The 24,432-nt window shown below is 37.3% G+C and overlaps 1 protein-coding gene across 4 annotated transcripts in view; it reads right to left on the bottom strand.

Moving 5' to 3' along the window:
* The window catches only part of LOC138694374 (SUN domain-containing ossification factor), a 533,809-nt gene that overhangs the window by 393,501 nt on the left and 115,876 nt on the right, over window positions 1-24,432 (bottom strand). The window contains exon 1 of one of the 4 annotated variants that reach the window (XM_069818051.1): window positions 20,157-21,102. The exons of 2 other annotated variants lie outside the window; for them this stretch is intronic. The gene's annotated coding sequence lies outside the window, so the exon portion shown is untranslated. Of the gene's footprint in view, window positions 1-20,156; window positions 21,103-24,432 lie in introns of those variants that run through there. One more of the 4 variants, XM_069818053.1, reaches the window with a different exon arrangement.

Below are 24,432 nucleotides of genomic sequence, written 5' to 3'. Positions count from 1 at the left end.
ACGTAGAACATAACCACGACACGTGTGACACAGCAACTTTAAATCGTCAAAAGTTTAGCAACCAAGTGAAACGAAAAGCTGTGCAGCACTTGCACGAACGTCCATCGAAAATTATTCGCCTTGAGCTAATAAAAAAAGATTATTTTCAGACTCTGACTAACAGTGACATCTGTAAGGTAAGGAATAATGTATACCGCAGCCGCTTAATTGTAAGACCGAAATTATCCCAATCTTTAGTTGAATTACATTTGACAATGTCTTCGTACGACCTCAGCACTAATAAAAACGAACAGTTTTTGTTTATAAATGATTCCGAAAGAAACATTATTGCTTTTTCCTGTAAATCGAATTTAGAAGCTTTGAAGGGAATGACAACTATTTTCGTTGATGGTACATTCAAGGCGTGCCCTAAATTATTCAAACAACTTTTTACAGTGCATGGTGTGACAGATAATCATTACGTACCTTTGATGTTCTTCTTGCTACAAGATCAACATGAGACGTCATATACTTACGCCTTCAATTCAATTAAACAATATGTAAATCCAGTTGTTCTTTATGCCGACTTTGAAAAAGCAATCCAATATGGAATTTCAAACGTATTCCCTAATGCCAAACTGAAAGGTTGTAGGTTCCATCTTGCACAATCTTGGTGGAGGAATTTAAAAGTAAGGAATCTGAAATTGGTCAGCTTCTAAAAACTATATTCGGACTGCCTTTATTGGCTCCTCAAGAAGATGAAGATTATTTTGTTAATGACTTAATGGCTGTCAAACCTATAGACGATCGATTGGACCAGTTCTTTGATTACCTCCTCCATACTTATATTACACCAACAAGTGAGCATCCACCTCCAATAGAGCGAACAACCAACTGTTGTGAATCTTTTCACAGTAAACTTAATGCGCACTTTTGTGCTCCACACAGAGACCTGCACAGCGGCCCAGCCCATGGGCTGCTTCCCTATTCTACCAACACTGGGCTCCACAGTGTCGCACGGAACAAACTCGTGACGACACCGCACTGGCCGGGCGGGCTGCTTTGCGAATCGGTTCTGTGCGGTGGGCTGATATGAAACAGAGTCCTGTACATCGGCCTAGCCCATGGGCTGGTTTTGCACGCTAGCGCACTGGACTCCACAGTGTCGCACGGAACAAACTCGTGACGTCACTGCACTGGAATTGCGTGCTGCTTTCGAATCGGTTCTGTGCGGTGGGCTGATATGAAGGCATCGAATTCGAGTCCCCTCTATTATCAGCTTATTAATTGAGCTTTCGCGGGCTTCTGCTTGCCTATGCATATTTATGCCTACGACATACAAGTCTATCTGCATACTCGACCTAACTACACAAATGACGCTATAACTAAAGTTAAGGATGACTTGAATTCAATATCCATATGGTCGACTTAATTTAAATGCAAGCAAATCGCAGGCTATCTTAATAGAACATCAAAGATCGAAGTGTGTGAAACAAAATTTGCCACCGATAATTGTAAACAATACTACTATTCCATATAGCTCGACTGTGAAGAACCTTTGCATTTATATGGATTGTCACCTGAAATGGAATATACAAGTGAATCACACTTCTAAAAAATATGTTCTATTATTCACTCGTTAAAGCGCCTGAAGCACTTTCTTCCTGATAAATTAAAATTAATCCTTGCACGAACACTCGTGATGCCACACTTCGACTATTGCGATATTATATTAAGTAACCTACATGCAAATTTGAGCAGCAGGCTACAACGTGTGCATAATGCGTGCGTCCGTTATATTTGCAATATTCGTAAATATGATTATGTTTCCCCGTCTTTTCAAACTTTGTCTTGGCTAAGGCTAAGCGATCGACGAGCCCTGCATTCTCTTATTTCAAATTCTGCGCACCGCTACCCCAATCTACTTGACTTCTTGTTTTCAAAATTTATCGTCGACCTGGTTGACGAGTTGGTATAGCACTGGCCTTCTATGCCCAAAGTTGCGGGTTCGATCCCGGGCCAGGTCGATGGCATTTAAGTGTGCTTAAATGCTAAGGCTCTTGTCAGTAGATTTACTGGCATGTAAAAGATCTCCTGCGGGAAAAAATTCCGGCACATCCGGCGACGCTGATATAACCTCTGCAGTTGCGAACGTCGTTAAATACGTTAAATAAACATAACATTAACATCAAAATTTATCCGCATATCATCAGGTAAGTACCAGGTCTCATTATAACAATTTACTCATTATACCCTACCACAAGACATGTTTATATTCTTCATCCTATACAGTTACAGATTTGGTTACAGTTGCTAGAAATTGGATCTCGCTTCCAAGTGATGTAAGGGGTTGTTGGACAATAACTTCATTAGGTCAAAATTACGTAACTTCTTACTTAACAGATTAATTTAATATTTGTTACTTATAATGAAACTAACATCTGTCCATTCTCATTATTATCATTAATTTCTCTCAATAGAATACAAAACCTCTAATGGTAAAATTTCATTACATTAATATTCTCATTATATAAATATATTTTAGATTTATACTTTTTCTCCCTGTAACATAGTTTTAGTAAACTTATAATAAATTAACTCTCATCATTTTACTGGCTATCTCAACTTAATTATAACTGATTGAATTAAATTACCTCATAAATTAAGTTATTACTTTATCTATCCCCTTCAGGCCTGGTGTACATTATAGTGTACATTGTTTTTTTTTTCTTTTTTGGAATGTCTTCCATACTTTTAAATATTTTGAAAAATTCAATGTGATAGAAATGAAGAATATTATTTTTTAAACATTTCTATACATGAATTAAAAATAAAATTTAAAATTTTGGGGCCCCAGGGGTCAAAATTGTCCCTAGATTTTGATTTTCTGTGAAGATTTGATTTGGGAATTTTGGATCCCCAGAATGATTATGTGACCTGTTTTTTTTTTTTTTTTTTTTTTTTTTCAATTTTTTAAAATATAAATTCAGGTCTGAAGGGATTATAGGTTTATCTAAATTTAAATAAACATTACTAGTCGTTAAAATTTAACTGAACAATATTGCTGGAGAATCTTTTAAGTGCAGTGTAAATATTCGTAACTTAAATATGGATTGTATTGTATTGATTAAGGTTGGTTGAGTGGAAGAGAAGGCCTAAAGGCCTTAACTCTGCCAGCGAAAATAAGACATTCTATTCTATTCTATGCGGTTCGATCAACGATCATCTACTGTTTCAAACGTTTTTGTTTTAGATTGTGATTTTTGTTTTTCAAGATGAGCTCAAATAATAGTGCATCGCAAAGGAAATATAGTCTCTCTAGAGAAAAGTAGTGAAGGACATTACCTGGGGCATGAGCATGAAGCGTGTCGTAGCTGCAGCTTACCTGGACGTCGAGCGAGCATTCGACAAGGTTTGGCATGAAGGGCTCCTGGTTAAGCTACTGGGCATGGGAGTCCCAGATGGAATGGTCGCCTCATTTCAGATTACCTCCGAGGCCGTACATTCAAGACCCGAGTAGGCACTAGTTTCTCCACCCCTCGTGAAATTCACGCAGGAGTCCCGCAGGGATCGATTATCGGTCCCATACTTTTCAATATATTCATTAATGACCTCCCGTTTCGCTATATCCACGGCAGAAGTAGCCATCTGTATATCTATGCAGATGACACTGCCCTCTTGGCGATGGGCAAAACCTACAGGTTAGCGTCCCGTAGATTGCAGTCGATCTTAGATCACCTCCAGCCGTGGTTCCACGACTGGAGAATCAAGGTCAATGTAGATAAATGTCAGGCCATACTCTTTTCACTAAGAGCGAGGCTCGAAGACATACCACCTCCACCCACACTTTTCGGACAAGCAATGCCGTGGATGAACCAAATTAAATACTTAGGGATCATTATGGACTCTCATCTTACGTTCCGAGATCAAATCCATTCCCTTCTTCGTAAGGCCAATGGATTGATAGTTAGACACTATCCCATTCTGGCGGCCTTCACTCCTGACAACCTGGGGGTAGGACTTACCATGTATAAGGCCCTCATTCGGTCTGTAATAACCTATGCCGCACCCGCATGGGGGTTCGCGGCAGTGACCCATCTCCGGAAACTCCAAGTTATCCAGAACCAGGTGATTCGTATCATAACACATCTCCCGCGAGTCGCTTCGAGAGAGAAGTTCCACGATGAGCTAAACTTGCCAACCGTAGACGAGTTCATTGCTCGATTGGCTAGAAACCTGTATGAGGCCGCTCGTGCCAGCCCCAACCCGCTCATATCAGGCCTCGGCCGGTATGATCCTAGCTTACGGCGAAGACACCAGACAGGTCCACTAGCTATTCTCTTAAGACAGGAAAACAGGGAGGCAGGTGTCACTCCCAGATTTAGGTAGTAGATTATTAATTCATGACTTAATCTAATAAGCAACTGTTGTGAAATGGCCTGCTCTAACTCGGGCTATAAATCCATTCTATCCCTCTTACAGGTCTACGGAGTGAAGAATCAATTGACTAGTCTCCGGATCTGACAGAAACCATCAAAAAGCCAATTGGCTAATACCGTTATGATGGTTAAATAACTTGAGCTAACATATCGTCCCCAATAAATCCGTTTTGCTGATCGATGGAGTTGTAATAGAGCCAATTGGCTAGTCTACATCCATCGAATCAAGTAATTTTACCTAAGAGCCAACTGGCTAGTCTCTAAAATTGAGACATCTCATCCTGCCTAAGGTTTTTCCGTGGTTTTCCTAAGGCGTTAAGACAAATGTCGGGATGAGCCCTAAAAGAAATGGGCCACGGACCTGCATTCACTTCCCCAGACATTGGTGACGACTCAAGATTAATGATTGTTCACATCGAACTCGGGCCCTGGCAGGGTTCAATCGTCCCCTTGTACAGATCACTGGAGTCATCAATGAGCCAATTGGCTGGTCTCCTGATCTGAGAAAAATCATCAAAGAGCCAATTGGCTATTGTAAGATTAATCCCTACGCGTTCGAATCTTCAAACAGCCAAACTGGCTATCACCGTTTCGTGCCTAGACTTCTCCTCCGTCGCGTCTCTCGTCCGGATCAGGTCGCTGTACTTCTGCCCTTCCTCCCCCCCCCCCGTATGTTGTAGCTAATCAGTTACGTCCATTTTCGGCTTACCCACTGGAAATTTCTAGCGCTCCTTCACTGGGGCGGCGAAACCCGAAGTGAGACAAGTGGCCAAGAGGCTTGGAGCTCACATATTCAGTTTTTCACAGCCCCAACTCCCCCCTTGCAAAAAGGACGTGTTTTCACGTACCTTTAAAGTTTCTCCTCCCACTTCCCCCCACTCATTCATTCATTCATTCATTCATTCAGTCAGCGCAGACTGTAATCGGCACGCGCAGTAGAACCAGCCGCACCAGCAATAGACACCACTGAAGATGTTCACCGCAGCAGTGAACGAAACGTTTGGTCTCACAACCAACAGACCACGGCCTCATAGCCCGGAAAACTTTTCTACTATTGACGCCGGCCGTGAAAGCCTACACTCCAGCATAAATAGTGTTAAAAGTTTTATACAACTCCCGTTACCACATTTTCAGTGAATATTACAATAGACGTGAATTTACGACAGGAAATACAACACAAAGGTATTTAGTGGGCCTCTGATCCACTGGCCACGCGCCAAACGTCACCCAGCGGATTGCTTGAGGAGCGGTTTTGTGCGGTGGACTTGTATGATGGCTCGAGCTCAAGTTTCCGCTTCTATCAGTTACTTATGAATTTAGTTTGCGCGGGCTTGTGCAGTTCGATCAACGGTCAACTACTGTTTCAAACGTTTTCGTTTTTGATTTCTGTTTTTCAAGACGAGTCCAATTATGGTAGGCCTACATGCAAAGAAAATATTATCTCTGTGAGGCTACTATTACACTATCAAAGTTCTTTGACAAAGAATATGATACAATATTTTATCTACGATCTTTGATAAAAGATAGGATTTGTTGTATATTACACTACATAAAATTTAGGAACAAAAGCTCTCCCAACACTTGTGCCACAACAGTGATTACTGATTACGTGTTCCGAGGATTTGTTGATACTAATATTTATGCGTTAAGTTTAAAAATTTAAATTATGGTTTATTTTACGACACTCGCAAGTGTATATCAACGTCGCTGGTGTGCCGGAGTTTTGTCCCGCAGGAGTTCTTTTACATGCCAGTAAATCTACTGACATGAGCCTGTCGCATTTAAACACACTTAAATGCCATCGACCTGGGCTGGGATCGAGTAACCTCGAGCACTGAAGGCCAGTGCTATACCGACTACACTACCGAGGCCGACCGTTAAGTTTATAACACCATGAATGAAGAACAGTATTATGCTTGTTTAGCTACAATTAGTTCAATTATTACAATATGCATGTTATTGAAAAAGAAACGCCTGTGAGTTAAATCCCTGATCACAATACAAATATGTGATCAGGGCTGAAACCATGGATTGCAAAACGTGATAAGAGATATATACATCAGAACTTATTGAAACAGCTACTATGCGAGGACTTGAAAAGTTATAAAAATTATTACAAAATATTATTATAGAATGTTAATACAGTATTATGCTATACAAATTATTTATTTACAACATTTTATTTCCTTCATACTCCGATATCATAATTTTTGTGGTAGCAACAGTCCAGTTATATTTGCGTTCCGCCATATTTATTTCAAGGTATAGAAATCTTTTATCAAAGATAACAAGTTGCACTAACACTTTATAAAAGATCTTTTAAAACAGCTACTATGCGAGGACTTGAAAAGTTACACAAATTATTACAAAATATTATTATAGAATATTAATATTATGCTAAACAAATTATTTATTTACAACATTTTATTTCCTTCATACTCCGATATCAGAATTTTTGTGGTAGCAACAGTCCAGTTATATTTGCGTTCCGCCATATTTATTTCAATGTATAGAAATCTTTTATCGAAGATAACAAGCTGCACTAACACTTTATAAAAGATCTTTTATCAAAGAAACTTTTATAAAAGAAAACTCATTACACTGTCATATATATATATATATATATATAATAAAATATCTTTATCAAAGAACTTTGATAGTGTAATAGCAGCCCGGAAAGCCTTCATCACATACACCGGCTGTGAAAGCATACATTTAAAAAAACAGTCTCTCTAGAGTAGTAGTAGTAAAGGAGAAAATCGCTGCTAGAGAGTTAAAACAACAGAGTCGGTTGGAAATTAAAAAAAAGTACCATAGAGACAGTTTTTAAATCTCTGTTCGACAGCAGTGGATAATAATTTAATTTTGTAAAGCGTCCGGTATGCTGGTAACTGTATGCTCATGCAACATGCCAAGCCAAAACACAACCAATGCGCGCAAGCAGGAAAGGAGTAGAATGCAATCAACTTGTGCAGGCTGAGCAGTGCGGCGGGCTACGCCGCAGAGTGATGGGCTATAGTAAGCGGCCGCGTGTTTCGAGTGCCCGAAATTGGACAAAGAAAGACTAGCGTTCCAGCGGGAAATGTTAAGGAAAACTGGCAAGTGGACTTTCACAAAGCTTAAAATAATGCAAGAACATGCGCATACATTCATAAATTATGTCAATGTTATAAATTTAGACGAGTAAACTTAGGATAATTTAATCTAGGATAGATAAGAGTAGGCAATAGATATAATGACTCAAATTTTCACAACAGAATAACAGACCTACATACGCCTAGAGAGTGACAGAAACGAGACATAATGTGTTATATTGTAAACATACAGATAGAAGGCATGTAATATTACCTTTATTGTAATGGGACATGCCGTTCAACTAATATTAAAAAAAAAAAAAAAAAAAAAAAGCAGTGTTGGTCTTGGGTGGGCTGGGCTGCTGATTAGGACTAGCAGTGCTGAGCTGTGGGCTAGTCTGCAGGACTGTGCTTGGAAGCCCAGTGCACTGGGCTAGGAAGCGGCCGCGTCAAGCAGTGTTGGTCTTGGGTGGGCTGGGCTGCTAGTGCATTAGGACTCGCAGTGCTGAGCTGTGGGCCATTCTGCACGACTCTGGCTCCACACCCAAATATATTTGCACTTGCAGATGCTCTGAAGGAGGTTCAGTGCGATACTTACATTAAGCTTAGGAGTAAAAGTAAATGTAGGCCTAAGATAATGCAACAAAAGGAAACTTTTGTGAAAGATTGGATGGAAAAGCTTTCTGATGGCAGTGTAAGTAGATATGCATTCCTGCGACACGTTTGTTTCAAATTTTTACCAGTACAGAAATAAAATTGTGAAGTTATTCGACGCAGCGTGTCCGCCAAGCACAAAAAATTTTTAACCTACCTACTACTGTAGACAGTAGTTGACAGTCCTAATTCTGTATAAAATGGGAAGGGAAATGTTTTCTGTCTTGGTCTAGCGCGGGAACTAATTGCAGTACACAGGAGTAATCAACCTGGAACCAACTCGAGTATAGCTCTGGGACGAACTGGGAACTAATTCACAGATTTGGGAACCAATTCCAGTACAGCAATCAAGACGACTGGTCATCCGTGATGCTTCATTGGATGTTTTGCTTTTTGCGAAGTCAGGACGTACGGCAGCCAGCCTCTGCATATAGTACGGAGCAAGCGAGCGACCGACCGCGCAATATACCGACTCTCGGTCGGTAATTCTTAATGAAATCGCAGAGCTCTACTCTCAATTGCATCACTATGTCGAGACTAGGCCTCATCGAAGGAGGAAACAATTATTAAGTAATTAACGAGAAAGCTCCGCTTTGTTCAATTTAAATGTCCTAATTCTTTAGTACTTAACTATGGTACCTATTACTTTCCAATAATTTCCTTAATAATTTATTATTTGTATGAAATGGGAATGATTAATAAACGCGCGGAGCATTTGCAGTAAATGTATCAGTTTAATGAAATATTCAACTTAATTTAACCAATAAAAATTATTGGTACACAAATGGGATGATTAATAAATCTAAGTCATAAAATAGGAAGTAACATGAAGATTGCAGAACATGATTTGTTGTATTTTAAATTGAGAAAATAGAGGCCGACAAGTCAAAGGAATAACGTTGGCATACAGACTGCATAAGAGCAAAAATAAAATCAAAATGAAAAGAAATATAAAACTTTATTTTAAATTCTAAACTTCCTTACAATCTACCATGCTCACAATAACAATCACGAAAATCATTAACGTTTTACATAATTATGAAGGTCACTTTTTCATACAACACGCTGCTCCTGTCCTCCATAATTATGATAAAGAAATTATGTCGAAGGCATCAAATTTGCACTAGACTTTTAGTTTGTCATACGCAGAGCCAGGCATTGTAAGAAAATCAGTACACCATTCAATCCTCTCAACGCACAGTGTGCAATTTTCTCAATCTAGCTGGATATAATTCATTTTTCGACTCATTGACTTCTCTATATATTTTTATGAATATGTGTCCCTGAATTTACGAGGCAACTTATGAAGACACTGCGCGGTATTTCTCGCGAATATTTATTTGTTTTAGAGTAACGTAAACACTGTCATCTGCTGTGTTTTGAATCAACACTCAGTCGCAACAGAGAGCGCTTTGTTGGAAGTCGCATTAAAGGCTAGTAAATTGTGTTTTCTTTTCTTATTTCACATGGAATTTATAAATCTAGGTGTGTGCTACAGCATAATGTATAATTTAGCTAAATTACTGAATTAGAGCCCCCAATACGTTTTTTATTTGGTATGACTTGAACTTGAGTTATAAACTAGGAGCTGCTGTGTGCTGTCAAAACAATTTTATATTTATATTCCGACGCCATTACCTATATGAAATATTGTTTGCTTGGTTGTATCTGCGAACCTAACCGATATTAATTATTTTCAGCCGGGTGACGGCTGTACCCCACCGGCAGCTTTTTGGAGTTTGGTACCACAGTAGTACTGAATCACGGAATGACGAACTTTTAAATAATATTATAGCAACATTAGGACTAAAAGATATTCCCAGTGATATTAAAAATAGAATTAAGACAGTTATCAGAGATTTTTCATCGAAAATTCTGTTCCTCTGTTTAATGTGCCATAGAAGTTAGAAAAGATTCTTAAAATATCATGCTGACTGTCTGATTCCTCCAATTTTCAAGAAGAAATATGAAATTCATTAGCTTCTGTGCCTTGGGATGTGATACCTCGACCGAGTAGGGGTCAGCCAAGAAAACTGTTCGGTGAAACAGCAATAGCTACCCATAATACGAGATTTTGTATATATCCATTAAAATGTTCTTCTAGAAAGAAGCATCACAATTAATCAGAGAAGAGACAGATAAAGCTCCACAGCAAATCAATGTTCTGAAACCTACAAGATGCTTACCCTAACAGAGAATAAAACGTCTAAGAAATACTATATTTGGGGTGCACTGCCAAAAATTTGAATAAGGACCCAGTGACGAAGAACACAAACGTTGCAAAGGAAACTTACAGTTTTCAGTCTCTCCAAACTTCACGCCTGGGTTCGTTGTTTCGTATATCTCCTAATATTGCCTACAGATTAGAGATTAAAAAATGCCAGATTAGGGGTGAATCCGACAAATCGAAGTGTGAATCTACGAAGAAAATAATTAGAGAAAAATTCCGAAGTGAAATGGGTCTTCTGGTTGATAGAATGAAACTTAGATGTGGGACCACTAACGACAGCAATACAAGAAGATTTTTTTAAATGCCATCCAAAGCTCTGACATCTATACTAATAATAAATCTGTAGCCGAAATTTTTCTGGTAATTTTCGATTTTCCAAAAATAATTGATCCTAACATATATAATTAACCACTCTGAAACCGAAAATCGCTTTTTTTTTTTAATTTTTGTTTATATGTCTGTCTGTCTGGATGTTTGTTACCTTTCCACGCGATAATGGCTGAACCGATTTATATGAAAATTGGAATATACATTAAGTTCGTTGTAACTTAGATTTTAGGCTATATGACATTCAAAATACATTATTTAAAAGGGGGGTTATAAGGGGGCCTGAATTAAATAAATAGAAATATCTCGCTTATTATTGATTTTTGTGAAATATGTTACATAACAAAAGTTTCTTTAAAGATGATTTCCGATAAGTTTTATTCCTTGCAAAATTTTGATAGGACTGATATTTAATGAGATAAATGAGTTTTAAAGTTAAAATACAATGCCATCTAAGGCGGTGTAATGAAATGAAAACAAATGACTACGTCTATAAGGGGCCTTGGACAACAACAATCGAAAGCTATGAAACATAACCTGCAGAGAATGTTTCTGTGTTTGTATGAAATAATATCGGAAGCTAAATTAACCGATTTGTATAATTAATTATTATTTCACCATTGGAAAGTGTAGTTTCTCTAGATGGACATAATGCTATAATGTTATTACAGTAACTTTTGAGTGCTCTCTGGACCAAAATGACCGCATTTTAATTATTTAAATACAATTTAAATAAAGTAACATATTAAACGATTTATCCTTCTATCAATCACGAATGTTCCCTGGATCAAATGCCCTATTTTAATTATGTAATTACTTTATATTTATTTTTAACAGGTGCAGCGGAGCGAACAGGTACGGCTAGTAACAGGAATAAATGAAGTGAAATGGGTGTTTTGGTTGATAAAATGAAACTTGGATGTGGGACACAATGACAGCAATATGGCAAGAATTTTTTTTAAATGCCACCCAAAGCGCTGACATAGCAGGAATAAAAGAAGTGAAATGGGTGTTTTGGTTGATAGAATGAAACTTGGATGCGAGACCACTAATGACAGCAATACGGCAGGAACATTTTTAAATGCCATCCAAAGCGATAACATAACAGGAATAAATGAACACTTTATCCAGTAATTCTGTGTGATTCTGCAAACATTATCGTGTATATTTGACATACATTTTGAGGAATTTCATCAATTCGCAACATCTACATCAATTCAACAGGATAAAGTAAAGTTCACCCTATTACCAGCCACCTCCCAGTAGTCAGCCATCTTGGCATAACTATGAAAAAAATAAATACATCAAAGAATATGCACATATTCTGTTGGCTCACAGTATTCAGCTATTCTTTGCCCTGCCCTCCAACCTATAGTGTCCTCTGGTGTGAGACATGTAAAGCAGTAGTTAGCCTCTAAACATGTTTTGGATAGCACCATGTTGTTGTAGTGTGATATTCTTGAGCGTTGTACAACTTGCAGTGTCATTTTTGCAAAGTCAGTATTCCGTTATTATAAGTCACAGCCACTTGAAACAGTGAATGAGTAACTTCAAATATTCTAGAATAGTTAAATGAGTACTGAATTTGTGTTTTAAAATGTTAAGTATTTCAATGGAGCTGACTATAGGAGACTTGATATAGAAGCCTGTAGTCAGCCATGGCGGATGGCGGCTGACTACTGGAACTATTGCTCAACTGAGTTTAAGGACCGTTTTCTGTCGCATTCCCAGACATACATCACTCAATTATATCATTAAAAGATCTCAGACTTCTTGTGGCATCTCGTCTCTTTTGGAACCACCAGGTATTAATCTCGCAGATCGTAAACGACCCGATGGTCTGATCTTAATTCCATGGTCTAGAGGAAAATCTTTAATTTGGGACTCCACTTGCGTTGACACTCTAGCTCCATCTCACTTACCGAATACCTCCAGACGCGCAGCATCTGCTGCTGAATTAGCCGTGAAGAAGAAAGTCAATAAATATGCTCATCTTTTAGACAATTATATCTTTATCCCATTTGCTGTGGAGACCTTCGGTCCTTGGAGTCATGACGCTAAAGTTTTGGTATCTCAAATCGGCCAAATTTTGATCTCCATTACTGGTGATCGCCGTTGCACTACTTATTTGCGTCAACGCTTAAATATTGCTATTCAACGCGGAAATGCAATGAGCGTTTTGGGTACTCTTCCAGAGTCCAGCCCTTTGGACGAACTTTTTCTCCTGTAAAATTTTTTTATCTCTATGTAAATGTTTATATTTTTATATATGTGTAATTGTAACGGTGAAAATATTGTTAATCAAATAATTTTTCTTTTTTTTTTTTTTTTCGTAAGTGTATATTATTTTTGGGAGTGTTTTTTGTAAGTAATTTTATGAGGTTGTTATTGATATGCTGATAAATTATTAATGTAATAGGAGTATATACTAATTTTTAAATGATATAGAAGGCTGTTGAGAAGATTACATATTCGCGTCAGGTAGATTGATTTTATTCTTAAGAAAATGAGTATGTACTAATGGTACGAGTATATAGTCACAAGAAGTAGCCTACTCATTTATTTTCTTAAGTACAAACCTTGAGAAAGTATTTAAGTTTTAATCTTACTACCCTATATTACTAATTATTTTCTTCATTGTTGAAGTATTCAAGTGTTACAACATTCCTGTGCGTATTTAGATAGATAATAGTTTAGAACTCATGAGAAGTTACGACCTGTTAAAGAGAGAGTTCCAAGTGCTATTTCATCAGCAGCATGGCGTGTGTTCTTCCATAAAAAGAACTTAGCCAAAATCGAGGAAACAAAACTAAAACGATAAAGAAAAGAGGAGAGGGAGAATCGAAAATCTCTTATGAAAAATAGCAAAGGCAAAAAGGGGGGGGAGAATCTACATTCAGCTCAGATGAAAATGCCGATCCAGATGATGAAGCTCAGGAAGAGGGCAATTATTTAAGACAACTGTGTGCTGCTTGTAATGAACTTATTAGTGACGCTGAAGATGAAGATTTGAAAAATATTGGGTGTGATAATTATTCAAACTGGTTTCATCTCAAATGTACTGAGCTTAATGCATTGCCGTATGATATTGCAGAGGGTAAAGAACTTCACTGTCAATTTTGCTGTTTTTTTTTTTTTTAAGAAATATTGTTTCAATAGTGTCTACCTCAGAAATGGTTTCTTTAATTCCTTCTATTTTTTTGTAATACTGTATAATGAGAGTACATGTATGTTTATTTTATCAAATTCTAACAGTAAAATTAAATTTAACCTAAAACTGGTTTAGAGGCTGAGTAATTGTTTCAAACTGGCTGGACACTTGATTTTTGTGGCCAAATACTGGAGAATTTATTACTACTAGAAAAATGTATTATTTTTAGTCCAAAAAGTGTAGTTATAATTTATTTATTTAAATCCACCACCAACTGAAGTAGGCTTCCAATTACAGGTGGCTTACACAGATACATACACAAAATACATAATGTTATATTATGTGAAATTTCAAAACTAGACTATTTGTTTGTAATGGTGATTAATAAAGGAAATAATGTTAAATGGTTTTCTTATTAGAAACTACTCTAGTGTATTACAGTACTGTTAACAAGCTGACTATTGGTGCAGTCACCCTATTATGTATATCAAATTTTTCATATATTCAATTCTACTTATAGTTACTAATTTTTTCTAATTGCACCCCAATAAAGAGGTAGTTTTTCTTATATAAACGTACTCAGAGTGTTTGTACACAAATCAAACATGCTACCTCTAAGTTCTGCATAAAGTTTCATGAAAATGTGTTAGATAGAAATGTTATTAATTTTGTTTAAATTCATCCCGTATAAAGGGGTAGTTCTCCTTATATAAACGTAATCAAAGTTTGTACACAAATCAAATATGCTACCTTAAAGTTCTGCATAAAGTTTCATGAAAATATGTTAGATAGAAGAGAAGTTTTTAATGTTGTGTAATTCACCCCCTATAAAAGGGTAGTGTCCCTTATACGTTACCTTGAAGATTTACATAGAGTTTCATCAAAATCTGTTGAGTACGAGAAAAGTTATTTTGTCCAGCTAAATCGGGATGCAAAACTGTGCTACAATTGTGGCAGACGTCACAAGCCGAAACACGTAACTCATCCCTTCCCTTCAACCCTCGCGTCATTGGACATGATAGGGGAGAAGAGATTTATTCAGTGTGCTTGCCAAACGTCACAGATACGTCATTGAAGGCCGGATGTTTGTGGGCAGACGAACAAACTCTTTCCCCATGCTTCCACCCCTCTCTTTCCCCGTTTTTCATCTCTGAGCTAGATTAAGAAAACTGCACACTGTGCAGCGTTTTGATTCTCCACTGACAGCAGCAACTGCTGAAGTTTCATGTCCAGTAGAGGAGGCAAGACCTGTCCTGAGGTCTCATCATGTGTCGTGTTTATATCATCAATGGGTATGGAGGGGGAAGATAGGTTTTAGTCTGAGTTGAACTTCAGTGTCAGTAGAGTGGTATAATAGTAACCATCATGAAACAAACTATCTTTCAGAACGCTTATTCTTTCTCTTCTCGCACAGCTCACATGCCAGGTCACGCCTCATCTATACTGCTGTGCACAGATATGCACGTAACTTGCACAATGTGCACTTTCTGCGATATTATTAAATTATGATTCCACGTTTACGAGTATAATCATGTCCGAAACACGATTGTCAATAACAAGTCCACAGATGACAAAACCACAGGTTAAAATGCAATCGCGTGATGCTGACTCATCTTATTGACAAACTTGTTTTTGTCTAACTTACTTCCAAAAAGTGTTCTACAACAATTCAGATCATGCAATGTTAAAAAAACATATTGACACAAATTAATATTCATGTGGGTAACACTGTTAACTATATATATACAGGGACATCATTTTATTTTTACTTCAATTTTTATTGTACCTGAGTTTTGGAATGTACTTCACTCCCACCCCTTCTACTAGTAAACTTCCAACCGTTCACGACACAGAGCCGAGGGCGCGTAAGCAGTACTGAGTTAGTGAGTATAGTACGTTCCAGAAATATGTTTGCGTTTTCAGTGACGAAAGAGCATTCAATATTAAATCATATTTTCGTACAGGTACTGTCGTCCGTTTGCCTACGTCGCATCCCGGTTTCCCCCACCTGCTTCTGTTCGCCCCTCTGTTAAGTCTAGTAGCTAGGCTGTCTTAGATCTTTCCTGAAAACATTAATTTCTGTTAGGAACTGGACGTCTACGTAATATTATACAACTGTTTAAAATAACTTAAATAAAAGGGCCTCGTTAAATAACTAACTGTCACGTGATTCCCCCCCCCCCGTTTCTACGACCCTGCGACAAAACCACTTGAACGGACAGTAGATAGCATTTCTGAGTAATTTTATCTTTTCGGATAAGTGAAGATTGAATTTACAGTACGTAAGGTACTCTTTTATAGAGTAGGTACAGAATTATTTCAACATGAGTTACTCGTACGAAGAACGAAACTGGTAATTGGAATTAGGTACAATAGTCTATAGTGCGATAATATGCACAAAAGAACTGAAGCCTGTATCGAAATGAACGGCCACCATTTTCAAAAATGTGTTTCAATATTCATATTATGATTATTTTTCAATTTAACTTCATTCTCTATATTGTACGCTAATGTGCTGTAACAGTACAATATACACTGCATAATTAATACGTCCGAATGGATAGCTCAATTCGTGTGTAAAAACACTAAGTGTTAATACAGTACTGTACTTTGATTAAACAAAAACCTAATGAAAATTATCAAACTCAAAATTGCGATATTTCCTAGTTTACTTAAATGGATGAACTACTTTTCTTCCCTCCTATACCCAGTAAAGTGATTTGTATTTTACGCCAGTATCATCGAACTCCAGTTGTGGAAGGGGTAGCAAACGGTGTTTCCTGTTTCAATCGTTAATAGAAAGGTATAGCCAGGTTAATATTAAAAATGTTAGTAAAAATAAAATGATGTCCCTGTATATATATATATACATATCCAGAAACTAAGTTTCCCGATTTTTTCCCCTTGAAAGTACACGTAATTAGCCGTGTCAATTGCGCATGCGTAACAGATCTATGGCGTATCAATCATATGTCAGCCGGACAGGTCCCGCCTGTTGCCAGTAGCGTCGCAGCAGTGGTCCGAAATGGAAGCTCTTATTCCTTCTCCCGCCGCCTCCGACGTTCGGTCGGTGATAAAGTTCTTTAATGCACAAAGCATTGCGCCAACTGAAATTCATCGACAGCTCTGTCAGGTCTATGGGCAGAACATCATGAGTAAACAGATGGTGCGTCGCTGGTGTAGGCAGTTTTCCGAAGGTGGTCAAAGTGTCCATGATGAAGACCGCAGTGGGCGACCGTCCCTCATCAATGATGATCGTGTTGAGCTGGTGCGGCAGTGCATCACGGAGAACGTCGCTTCACGATTACGGAGCTGAGCAGCCATTTTCCGCAGATAGGCTATCGCGATCCTTGTTGCATGAGATTGTCACTAAACACCTGCTGTTCAAAAAAGTGTGTGCCAGGTGGGTGCCGAAAAACCTGACACCCGAACACAAAATGCAACGTTTAGGAGCAGCACTGACATTTCTGCAACGGTATCACGATGACGGCAACGAGTTCCTCGACAGGATCGTCACGGGCGATGAGACTTGGATTTCGCACTTCACCCGGAAACCAAGCAGCAGTCAATGCTTTGGCGGCATAGTGGATCTCCGGTCAGAATGAAATTCAAACAGACGCTGTCGGTACGGAAAGTGATGTGCACGGTGTTCTGGGACAGGAAGGGCATTCTGCTCATTGACTTCTTTCCAAGAGGTGAAACAGTGAACGCTGATCGTTACTGTGAAACACTGCGAAAATTGCGACGTGCCATTCAAAACAAGAGGCGTGGAACGCTTACTGCAGGTGTGCTCCTCCATGACAATGCTCGTCCACATACGGCTCGGCGCACAGCAGCTGTTTTGACGGAATTTGGCTGGAAGTTGTTTGATCCCCCACCCTACAGTCCTAATCTTGCTCCCAGCGATTTTCACGTTTTCTTACACCTCAAGAAATTCCTGTCCTCCGGTGAGCGTTTTGGCAACGACGAAGAGCTGAAAACGTCTGTCACACGCTGGTTCCATTCACAGGCGGTAGAGTTCTACGACAGGGGGATACAAAAGTTGATCCCACGATACAAGTGTCTCAATTCTGATGGTGGCTATGTTGAAAAATAGCTGAAAAATTGCTGAAAGTGTGTTCTTTTTTTTTAATTGGGAAACTTACTTTCTGGATGCGCCTCGTGTATATATATATATATATATATATACACACACACACACACACACACACACACAAGGGTTACGTTTATTTTGCTTAGTTATTTAACGACGCTATATTAAGTACGAGATTTAGCGTCGATAGGATTGGTGATAGCGTGATGGTATTTTGTGAAATGAGGCCTAGGATTCGCCATAGATTACCTGGCATTTGCCTTACGGTTGGGGAAAATCTCGAAAAACCCAACCAGGTAATCAGCCCAAGCGAGAATCGAACTCGCGCCCGAGCGGAATTGCGGATCGGCAGGCAAGCGCCTTAGCCGACTGAGCTACGCCAATGGCTCAAAGGTTAAGTTGATAGTTTTGAAAAAATATATATAAATCAAATTCAAATTCACAAAACACTACTTACATAATGTTCTGAAAGAAACATCAATTGATGTCCTTACATCAACTTCAATGATTCCTTAGATCTGTTCGTCGCAACTCCCATGAAGATTAAGCACACCACATTAGACATTCACTGTTACAGCAGGATTCCTTAGTCATGTGATCAGCATGGCTCAGAACGACCGACAGTTTAAGAAAAAGACAATTAACACACACCGTTCACTGACAGAAATCGAACATGTACAATTGTACAGTATCTGCTGGATGGGTAGATCTGCTGGATCTACTCTATCATCTTGAGTGAGAATAAGAAGCAAGCATCAACCATAACACTTGCCTGCCCAGAGAAGTTACGTTCTAATTCTGCCGTTGGTTATCATACAGTAAATAATAATTATATCAATGAGTCCGAACATAAAACAGTAAATACAAATAAAATACGAAAACAAAAACTCGCTTTACATGAAACTATAAATACTAGAAAAAAAATTCACGGTAACTTCTGTATCGACACACTAAGAAAGATCCACTTGAACGTGAAACAAATTAATTTACATCAGAATTAAAAACTTACACCTGTAGGTTCATACTTCTATGTTGATATGAAATTTGGTACTAAGCATCAGCGTTCATTTAAGATGCTTCCTACCGGATGGCCAGAACAATAAATACATGGGAGGAAAATGACTGAGCTACAGTGTAAAATGAATATATTGAAAAAAATACACATTAAAAAGAAATATATTCGGAACATTTTTTCTTCATACTATATATATATATATATATATATATATATATATATATATATATATATTCCGAATTGTTTTGTATAATTTAGATCACAATTTATACTCAGTCTTTTCTCACTGTTTGTTTACATTTAGTTAATACAGACTCCTTCAAGACAATCTCGCTTATAAAGTACGAAATTTAATGTACAGCTCTGATATATTAAACACGTATTGTCGTATTACGTAAGAAGTAGACTTTCGACTATTTCATTGCGTGCAGGAACTTAACATCTCCAACGTTTTCAACATGAGGGCAAATAGATATGATCCGAAGAGTTGCCTACTCTGTTGGGCTCGGTATGTCTAGCTACTCCAAACTAACGGGACCTGTACGTAGTTGCAAAATGTTGAAGATGTCAAGTTCCAGGACTCTGTGAAATATCCAAATTCTACTCCTGAGCACATACACGTGAAAGCCTAAAACTCCAAATCTGCTACGTTAATTTGCAGTGGGTGTATGTATGTAAACGAAACGTGTTAAAATAATGAAACTTCGAGTTAAAAAAAACGTTTACGACACGTACATTCAAGATAGTGATTTTGAACACTATAGTTCTAAAACAATCTAAGCATGCAGAAAAAAGCTGTAAGTTGTTAAAATGTTATGGTATAAATGGCAATTTGCTAGATATTATGAACATATTTTCTTCATAAACAACAATGCATTTTTTCTCCTTGTGAAAGATTATTTTTATCTCGTCATTACCAGAACCTTTGAAGTGTGTTAAATTATTTTTCCGAAGGGAAAATTCTCCAAGGCCACTCCTTATTCATGACCAGTATCCATAATAGAAACCATTTAAAATATTTTAAACAAATATCATTATTGAATTTATAGCTTCAAGAAACTAAACAAACTTATCTCCTATTTAAAATATTATCTTCATCTAAAACAAACATTTAATCAGTTTAAAGGTCCTCACGAAAGTAAACATAATCATTCGCTACGATTCATTTAAACATGTGCAAATGACACTACTTACATTATCAGGAACCGTCCCGCAGCGTAAAACAGCGTATACTCAATAGTAACATTGATTACATATCACAATTAAAGACACACACACGCAAGAACAAAAAGCGCCGAGCAACACGTTATCAGAAAGGTCTTCCCCAATGCCACAGTACCACGTTGCGATAGTCTGTCACTGCAACACTGGCAGCAGGTGAGCGCCGGCAAGCGCGCGCGCATATGGGGCGTGCCCCCACACCATGACCTTGCGGGCGACAACCACGCGAACAGTATCGATTGTTACAGTCTCCTACGGACGTTTCGAGTTCGAGTCCCCAACGAGTCATCCTATTGAACGAAGGAGTCGCTGGGCCATTGCCAAAAGCGTACCATCCATTCCTCTATATGCAGAGCCAGGAAAAAACAAGGAAGAGGTAGGAGCGAGTCAAGAAGGGCAGCGAACGATTACTTGAGTCATCCATATGGAAGTTCAAAGTGATCCACAGCGACCCCAAGCCGATAAATATAATAACGAGCTGTAATGGTATGCAAGCAGTCTTCTAGTTTATCTACATATTTTGTTTCTACTTGACAAACATCAATAATGTAGAATTACTTAACTTTCATTATGCGATTTAGACCACAGCTATTTCAGTTTCTGAGGAATTTACATCGAAAGTTAAGTAATTTTACTTATTGATGTTTGTTCAAGTAGAAACAAAACCTGTAGATAGACTAGAAGACTGTGTGTTCGATAATGTCAAGTGTTACTAAAAATGTACTCGTATTAAATAATAAATGTCATGCAAGTTACTTTCGAAACAAGATGAGTATCTGGAAATATATTGCGACTTTTCATTCCAATTTTCTTCTGTGATCCATACTTCTGTTTATTGGATTCCACCTGGTCTCGATACCTTGGTTTTTAATATGGTGAAATCTACTTTTCCTGATTATTTTTCTTAGAGTACTCATTTCGATAGTTTCCAAAATTTGTTTAGTTTTACTAGTGTATCCGCATATCTGAGTTGCATATGTGAGAAATGGTTTTATAATTGATTTCTGAATTCTCACTTTTAACAGTTGTTTTCTATATCTTAAATATATTTAATGTAACGTATGGAAATAAGGGATGTACTTATTTCAAAACATAAAATGTATATTATGTATAAATTAAGCAGTAGGCACGGCTCATTCCGTATTACTACCAAATCTACTAAATCATAGTTCGATATGTCACCAATGCTCGTGGAATAATTTTGGAGGTTACTAATTCCCTTATGTGACATTTAAATCAGAGTTTGATATGTCATTAATACTCTTGGAATAAAATAGAGGCTAGTAATTCCGTTATGTGACATTTGATATGACATGTCATAAATGTTCGTGGAATAATTTAGTCGGATACCTTCTTTTCAGAGGAGGTAGTGAATTCTGAAACCTATGTTAATGACACTGAATTTGTTTTTAATGAGTAGACTGAAATAGGAAACTTTACTTTTTTTCATGCACGACAACGCAACTGTTGACTTGAAATTTTTGGTGAGTGAGATTAGGGAGATACATTTTGATGATCGTGTGATTGTTCGGCGATTGTGGCCGCTTCGATGCCCAGATTCATATGCTTGTAATTTCTATTATAGAAGAAGTTGAAAAATCAGTGGTAGATAAGGTATTCCTAAATAAGTTTAAAGATAAATTGTGCAGTGCTTGGGAAAACTGACATGTCAGTTTCCACAAACCTTTTTGATAATTTATTGACTTACACTGGTTTATGTCGACTTGATTTTTTTCTGTATGAATTATTGTAATGGGAGAAATACTTATGTATTTTTTTTCCAAGCGAGCAGATGTTCCGTAAGTTGTCAATAAATTATCAAAAAAGGTCTGTGGAAACTGACTTATGTCACTTTTCCCGAGCACTGCAGAATTATTCGTGTTGAAATTTCCAACAGCATGATATAAGAATTCGCCCGTGTTGGGAAAGTTTTTACAAGCTATGATGTTCGTATTCAAGAGAGAATAGTCATTTCGAAATTCTGTTGCAAATAAAATTTGGTAAGATATATTTAGAAAACCGTACAGAAATTTACCGATTATATCAGCGCAAGCTAAAGAGCTGGGTACAGAAAAGACCCTCAACTCTGTATTCGATATAAATCTGTGGTTTTCAATCTGCGGCCCTTCGAAGATGTTGTGACACTTCCTGCTACATAAAGCAATACATTATAAATAATATTTGTACTGCTCGTCCACTAGTCTAGCTGAGTGATTCAGTAAATAGTAGAGATGGCCGATATTTCACAAACCGATATTTTGTCACTGGTATTTTTTGTCACAGATAAACCTGTGACTGATGACGCGAAATATGTGACAAAATATAGCTGTCGAAATCTGTTCCGTATTCAGTACCATAGTCTACCATATACAGTCACGAAGCTTGAGTTTTGAGGGTGCTAGAAACAATAGACTGTGACGGTACCATTTTGCTTTGCCTGTAATGAGGCGATATTAGCGATCCTAGTGGTGAGCAACTATCTAATGTTTGCATATTTACTACGTATTGAGCTTCGCGACTGTATATACTAGACTGTGTTCAGTACTCTGTGACGTTCTCAACTTTCTCCTCTACGTCGTGGGTTTGCGCATGCGCATTATACAATAACAGCAATCAAGCGGTGATATTTGATTATTTTTTCGTGATATTTTGTTCAATATTATTTTTTGCAAAGTTATTAGCGGCATTATAATAATATAATCCTGAGTCTGATATTTTGTTTTCATAGTTAGTCTGTATATATGTTTTATAAATATATTTTATGTATTCCCCGAGATCTTTACATTTTCATATAACTGAATCTACATTAACTTATATGTATTTTACACTCAATTTTTGCGCAGTAACAATATTTTTCAGTTATATTTTTAATTATAAATTGAATAGTTAAAGGAGCCTACAACATTATTTTGATAACTTTACCTGTACTTCTCTCATTTATGTATGATCCAGTTTTAATGTATAGTTCTAACACGAACAGTGCATGGTAGTATTAATTAAAATAATTGAACTTAAAATTATTTGCAATAAGTTCGTTACCGGTATGTTGTATATGGTTATTAACTCTTAGGAAATCGCGCAGTGCTTCCTAACATTGGTACTCGTGTGAGGTATTATTCCACCCCAATTAATAGGCCTAATCAATGTTCTAAACTTGGTATTTAGTGATATTGTCTAGATATTGTTAAAAATCATCAACTTGCAAGTAACTTTCAACTTTTAAATATAATCATATGGGGTAGTTAGCAAAAATTGGCAATTTTATAAATTCCAAAAAGATCTGACATCTAGCAGACACTGCTCCATCAAATCGTTCTCATTGCCCTTGCACGCTTTAAAAATAGACCTATACTTACACATAAACAGGATAATTAATTACATTTGAAAATAAGGGGTATCAAACGTAAATCATGTTAATTCGCTCTGTGTCACTGAACGTTATGCTCTTCCGTACTTTCGAAGCATTTCTCACAAGCCGACAACAGTACCTATAGTACGAGTATTAAAACCGAACGAGACAAAACTGGCTAATATGGTGGGTAGGCAACTTATTTGGCTAAACTAACCTCGAGGAAGTTTTTTTCGTACTCCACTTATACACCTTTTATATACGAATCTGTGACAAGTCAGGTTTGGTTAGTTTAAGCTTTTATTATGCCTATACATATACGATCAACGACTAAACTAGCGTTAAGGTAATTCCCTTCGTACTTCGCCTATACACCTTGCATATACGAATCTGTGACAGGTTAGGTTTGGTTAGTTTAGGCTTTGTTATATCTTGCATATACGATCAACTGCATCTCCACAAAATATCAAATTCAACTATATTCACTTCCGAAATCACCGAAACTACCTCAGCGCTAATTTAACCCGATCAAACTGCATCTCCCAAAAAAAAAAAAAAAAAAAAAATCTTTATAACTGCAACGATTTTTACGTCCGAAATCGCCGAAACTACTTCAGCGTTAGTTTCACCATCTTATTATAAATGATGTAGTGATTACACCATTTAAATAATAACACCATTGGTTACTAGTACTTTATTTTGTGTAAAAATCCTGTCTGAACAACTGTTTTGTTTTGTAATTTTTTCCAATGTTTTTCCGAATACTTATGTTTCGTTAATTTTTATTCTATGACTCAATATTATTATGTTAATGCACGACTTAAAATAATTTATCCATTATATTATATTCAATAAAAAGCATCAATTTTTAAAACGATTAAGATAATCACATAACCTCAA

Source organism: Periplaneta americana, chromosome 2 (genome assembly GCF_040183065.1).
Source record: "Periplaneta americana isolate PAMFEO1 chromosome 2, P.americana_PAMFEO1_priV1, whole genome shotgun sequence".
NCBI lineage: Eukaryota > Metazoa > Arthropoda > Insecta > Blattodea > Blattidae > Periplaneta > Periplaneta americana.
Note: the sequence above shows the minus strand (reverse complement) of the source record. Positions and strands in the feature narration are given on the sequence as shown.